The 6000-nt window shown below is 40.3% G+C and overlaps 1 protein-coding gene across 6 annotated transcripts in view; it reads left to right on the top strand.

Moving 5' to 3' along the window:
- The first annotated feature begins 531 nt into the window (after window positions 1-531).
- The window catches only part of LOC131685914 (supporter of activation of yellow protein), a 71670-nt gene continuing 66201 nt past the window's right edge, over window positions 532-6000 (top strand). Inside the window, exon 1 of one of the 6 annotated variants that reach the window (XM_058969939.1) lies at window positions 532-712. The gene's annotated coding sequence lies outside the window, so the exon portion shown is untranslated. Of the gene's footprint in view, window positions 897-953; window positions 1093-1208; window positions 1364-6000 lie in introns of those variants that run through there. The other 5 variants (XM_058969941.1, XM_058969940.1, XM_058969943.1 and 2 more) reach the window with 5 other exon arrangements.

Genomic DNA, 6000 nt, shown 5'->3' with positions numbered 1-6000 from the left:
ATCTATGACAAATGTTAGATCGACTGTCAAATTAAATTTGACATAAAATTTTGGCATGCAGATGCTGTTTAGTTGGACAATGATCCAACTGGCGGAGGTCCAACTAAACAGCGGTCCAATTAAAAAGTAACCAACCAGTTAATCACGACTGTACTCTTCAGTACGGGACTCTTAAAATACCCCTGGGCACACATTTGAAAATCCAACCAGCGACGACCGTAATGCGCATTATTCGAACAATGATGCGCTATAATGCGCACTACTTCCAACGTGATGGATTAGCACTAAACAAGCAAAAAACGATTGTCGCCGGTTGGATTTTCCAGGTTTCAACTGTAATGATACCCACGCAAGAAACCAACACACTCAAAGATGAAAAATATTCCCACCTTCAACATTCTACTTTTTGTATCAGCACGAGCTGCAGCTGTCATTACGGCAAAGAGGTCAACTAGCAATTCGATCAGATTGTACCGATACCCCAACTGCCCGAAAAATGGCTTCCGTGGTGCGGTTACGATTCGAGCACAGTAGTGTTTTGTGTGTGCGCTAGACTAAAGCCAACAATCGTGTGGAGCAGCTTGGCTCAAGTTTCTGGAAATTTTTAGCTCACTTTGGTGTGTCCGTTCAGTTGAAACGTGTGGCAAAGTCGCATCCACCCTCGTTGCCCACTTTGTGGCTATTTTCGCGTACGGTTGATGTGCTTTAGAAGGTGAAAATCGTGGTTGGAAAAGTAGACGATTTCCATTTTCCCTAGTGAAATTCACATCCACAGCAGCAGGACGGTTCATGTGAGTGGGATAGAGAGAGAACGTTTTGTGCTGGTCGCCTTTCGCGCTGCGTTGGAAAGAGGCGGCTGCCGTGAGCAGCAAGGCGAGCATCAAGAAAAAGCAGAAGTAAAGTGCCGCTGTTGGCTTCAGGCTGATGATCTGATCGCAGTGGAGTGTATTTTTTTTCGGTTGGAAATTTTTCGATGCGATTATTTCAGCAGTGAAAATGTTGATATATACGTGAAAAAGTTTAGCACCGCTATAGTACTGCTGTTGTATCTAGTGTCAACGAAAAATAGGGAAAAAACGTACATGGGAAGAGGTTAGGTGTTTCTTTTTTTTTCCTCTCTTGCTCGGTTGCATAAAATGGAAGCAAAGTCGTGTGTGAAGTTTTAAGGAAAAAGAAGCTAAACGTGTTTTAATGCAGAACAGTGAGCAGAATTCCGCAATAGACCATGGACTGTTGTGTCCGCACGCGAATTGTTTTGATTATCAACAGCATTATTTGGCATTTTCCCATTATCAAATGAGCAGAAAGCAAAGCAGCCAGAAGCACAAAAGTAGTGTTGGATACGAACGAAAGAGAACCCGCGGTTAGTGCTGCTGCAGCGAGCGAGAGAGAAACGAGAAGTGTGCTAGCTATGCCGTGGCTGCAGAAAAATGGAAAAATTTCATTGCCCTCGTTCGTTCGTGATGTGGTTCGAGCAGACAGTCAACGCAATCGTCGAGCAGCGGTGTAACAGCTCGAATCTTTGTAGTGAAAACGTTCGTTCCAAGTCGTCGGTCGCAGTCAGCCGGTTAATTTGTTTGACGTTAACAAAGGATATGAATCCTTTGGAATGAAGAATATTCGATCTCGAAAAATTCGGAAATTTACTGAAATGTTTTAACGGACGAATTTGATTTCAACATGGTAGACATAAAATTAATATGAAGATAGTTTTTGTCTATAGTCTATTCTAGAAAGTTACTTGTATAGACAGTAGTTCCCTGAATAAGGATTATAAGGGAGTTCGATGGTTCTGAATCTTATAAGACAGTCGTTATACAATCGTGCCTCAAAGATTCCTTATTCCAGTAGGAACTGCTTGTCCTATACTCATCCTGTAGGCTCAAGGCAGTAGTAGGTCATGTTAAACTTTTGACGACCGTATGAGATTGGATCGTCTTGACGAAATGTCAAATTAACTGGCTTCCGTAGCAATTCGTTTTTGATGATGTTACATATGAATCGTTTAATACCTGTTCCACTACCAGTTCCAATATTCAATAATAACTGGGGACAGTACTTGTATAGCCAGTCGACAGGAAGTTCAGAAAACTCTTGCGTGTCATGGGGGCTCCACGAAAAACATCGGTAGCATAAAATTTAATGTAAACCGCGAACAACAAAAAGCAAAGCTCCGGCTCATTAACACCGAAAGGCTCCCGAGCCAACCAAATAAAGTCGAAGGAAAAAAAAAAAAAAAAAAACAAAAAGCAAATCAGCTAAGGTGCAGTACCTAGTGTTAGTGCGATGCGAAGAAAAAGCGGGCCATTTTCAATCAACACAGCAAAAGCGGAACACATTTGTGTCAGTGCATACGTTTGTTCGCTTGCTTTGACGATGACTGTTCTAACGAAAACCTCGCAACGGTAGCACATACACAAGCATCGTACCAGCAACGGAAACGGTGAATGTAGCACGGTGGGAGTAATGGTGGTCAGAATTGAACCAGTTGAAGTTTTTACGTTCTATAAAAAAGTTATACCGATCGGTAATGTCTTTCCGATTATCTCGTCTAATTTTACGATTTGTTCAACCGGGGAATTTCAACCGAAAAAATGGTCAAATATGGACGCAAAATGTCATAGAGTGTCAAAACATATCGAGACCTGGTATAGTCTCAAAAAAATTGCCTTTCCTTCAGATGGGATAAGACGAGTTTGGAAATGCACCTTTTTAATGTTCTTGTATGCCACATGTCTTAGAATTTTATGAAAAGCCGAGATCTGGCGTCCAACAAATTTTTTTTGAATTTCCACGAAGATTTTTTCCAAAAAAAAGCAACCTTCGATTTTTTTGTTTTTTGATGTCAATTGTCCTGAAATGCATAAAACTTGTATCATCTCGTGAATTTTTCACGAGATTTTACAAGTTTTATGCATTTTCAAGGCATTTGGCATAAAAAAATCGAAGGCTGCTTTTCCAAACCCAGGCCTCAACTCAAAAAATTTCATGCGGTGCGTTGCGTTGCGTTAGCACGGTATACTTCGTAGATTGCAGACTGATGACTCTCATTTCCAGCCAGACTACTTAAGGAGCATTGTTTGGGAATAACAATTGATCCAGTCCGAGCGAGGTTTTCGCCTGAGAGCCATCATTGCGGGCCACGACCATCTTTACCGTAACTTGGGATGAGAAAGGAAGTGTTGATGTGGTACTTACTTAACGGAAGGCCCCGACTCAGTGACACTCCCATAAGTACCAAGGATTGAGTAGTGGGTGGGTTGTTAGTTAGGATTCGCTTCAAGCAAGCGATGCGACTGAGAATATCTGTTCGTGCATGTTTGAATAGTTTATTGACTGTGGGATACGTAAATCTTCTAGTCGTTTAAGCTCTGGCTAATCGTATATCGAGATTGTTTCATCGAAAACAACTTGAACTCCGGACAGCCGACTGTCGTGAGTGTGGTCGATAATGTAAAATGGACCGTAAACAATGAGTTTAAAAGTGGTATGGAGGAACATTCATAAATTATGTCACGTAAAGATTACCCAATACTAACTGTCACATTACCACGTTATTTTTCCCCTTGGTCTAAAACGAATCAAGTTCTTTTAGTTTTTCCTTCGTTTTGTAGTAGCACTTTTATGCCGCTACTCGCAAAAGTGTTCATGTTCTATGGATTTTCCTATATATATGGCGCAATCGTGCGTAAAACGGCCGATTGCGTCAAAGCACATGACGTGCTCCCCTCCCATTTATGTCACAATTAGTCATAACTCTTCCTCATAATGGCGTGGCAGAAATTATAAATGGTTCTTATTGGTATAATCACAAGCATATTGAGATCCCGTAACTTGAAAATTTCCACCTCGTTCGAGTAAACGTTTCGATATATAAAATATAAATCCTGCATTCCTAAACGATATTAACATCATGCACGAATCAAATACCCCCCGTTTCCAAATAGTACGTACCTGTTCTTAGCTCAATATAATTGACTGATGAGTTAATGGACTAAAAGTAAAGCATTAAATATGACCATAAAACATTTGTTCCTCGTGCTGAAATGATTGCCGCAAATTGGTAATTAGATTTGAATTGATCTTGCGAATTGTCAATTCTCCACCTTCATACATAATTCAAAAGTCATTCACTCAAATAAGACCATGCGTATTTCCCACACGCATTAAAGACTCAGTGGTTTCGTTTCCTAGTTGGTCAAATAAATTAGTTTGCTCAGTATAAAGAAATGTCAGCTCGATTGGCATCAACCGGCGGATACGTGTTCCCTTACAATGCCATCAAACGGTTGTTGACGTCTGATTGCAGAATTGGTAGGATGTCTGATTCAATGTCCCGTTTTAGTGAGATTTGCACAAATGCCTCGGAAGATTGTCCAACATACGTTCAAACGGAGCGTTAATGTCAAACGGGCGTTAAAACTATTGTCACAAGAAGGGCATTATATTGCATTACAAACAAGACGAAATTAACTGCCATTATGGCACGTTAGAAACTGGCTAAACAGAGTTGGAAATCAAACCCAAGCGAACTGCGTACAAAGAGCCTCCTGATTTTACGGTGCCGTCTTTATTTATTTTATTTTCGCAAAGCAAATGATACTGTTTGTTTATTGCTCTTAAACTTAATCAGCAAGCTGTTTGATGTGTACATGTAAGGTGTCCAGTTACGGCAGCTTGAGCTCCATCTGCACTTTTAGTAATTGTTCCGCTTCCCGAATAACATTTTGATAAATCAATAGATACAATTCGACCGCAGTTTGGATTCTGTTTATACTCGTTGCCGCGTATTGACACTGTAGGGATAATTGACTGCTTCACTGACATCTATAGCGGTTTTCTGTTTTTGCTCTGGGTGAGATGAGAAGATAGACTCCGTCGACCAAGCTGTTGCAACTGTTGGTAGAATGCAGTAGGCAGCGATGAAACGAAAAACAGTTCCGTTAAATGCACTTCTTCAAAATCACAAAATGACGCAATTCTAGGCTCATACCGCTCCTTACGAATCTAATTACTCTTCATTTGAGTTGAGGGACGTTGCCTTAGTGATCCGGGAACAGCATTTATCAAAGAATGACGATGCGTCAAACCGTTTTAGTAGAGATGCGCTGTTCTAATAGCAATGTTCAATGCTTCAATTCCTCGACGGATAACAAACTGTCGGGGTCTGTTCGTGGAAGGTGTGAATCATTGTAGGAATATGAAGAAACAACAGTATCATTGTAGGAATATGTTAACAGGTATGAACTTTACAGAGTGGGAACTGGTGTCCGGCTATTGTGCCAAAGATCATTCGACCAAATGGACAGTAGATCGAATACACATTCTGAATGGACATTAGGCCGTAGATCAAAAAGCCGAATGTTTAACTGTTAGGGGAAATGAAGTCGAAGAATTTTCTGCATTTTTCTTTTTATCATGAGCTGTCCTTTCGAAAAGAAAAATATTCAATCGAACCAATCAGCTTTATTATTTCGGGATGTAACGAAGTTTCAAAAGCGACAAATTATTGGATAGAAGGATTGTATCCTTCCAAATCCAACTGACCGTGTGGGTGGCATTATGAAAACTAGTGTTCTACATATGGTCCAACCACCCATGCAAATAACTTAAAATCGGAATGTTGTAGATGTAAGCTCTACCGATTTTCAATGATCCATTTTAGAATGACAGAAACCTACTGGTACACCCCGAGGCTACTCTCCAGTTCGCCAGCTCCTCTTCTTTGTTTATTTGGGAGCTTTAACCTTCAACGTCATACGCCCGAAGCTCCTCTTATTTATAATACGTGTACCACTATTAGGTCAGTATTATAATCGAATTTTTAGTTCCTTGCCACGAAAGCGTGTGCAAGGAATTAACGCATATTTAGTGCTTCATAATATTTTATTTATTTGGGATTAAAGGTATTTCAGCTTGATTCAATATTAGAAATGGCTGCTTTTTCCGTAAGCTCTTGTTTAAAATCTATGACTTCTTTGAATACCGCAAAAACTTTCG

The sequence above is a fragment of the Topomyia yanbarensis genome, chromosome 2, assembly GCF_030247195.1.
Source record: "Topomyia yanbarensis strain Yona2022 chromosome 2, ASM3024719v1, whole genome shotgun sequence".
Taxonomy (NCBI): Eukaryota; Metazoa; Arthropoda; class Insecta; order Diptera; family Culicidae; genus Topomyia; species Topomyia yanbarensis.
The sequence above is the reverse complement of the archived record's forward strand: the minus strand, read 5'-3'. Positions and strand labels throughout refer to the sequence as shown.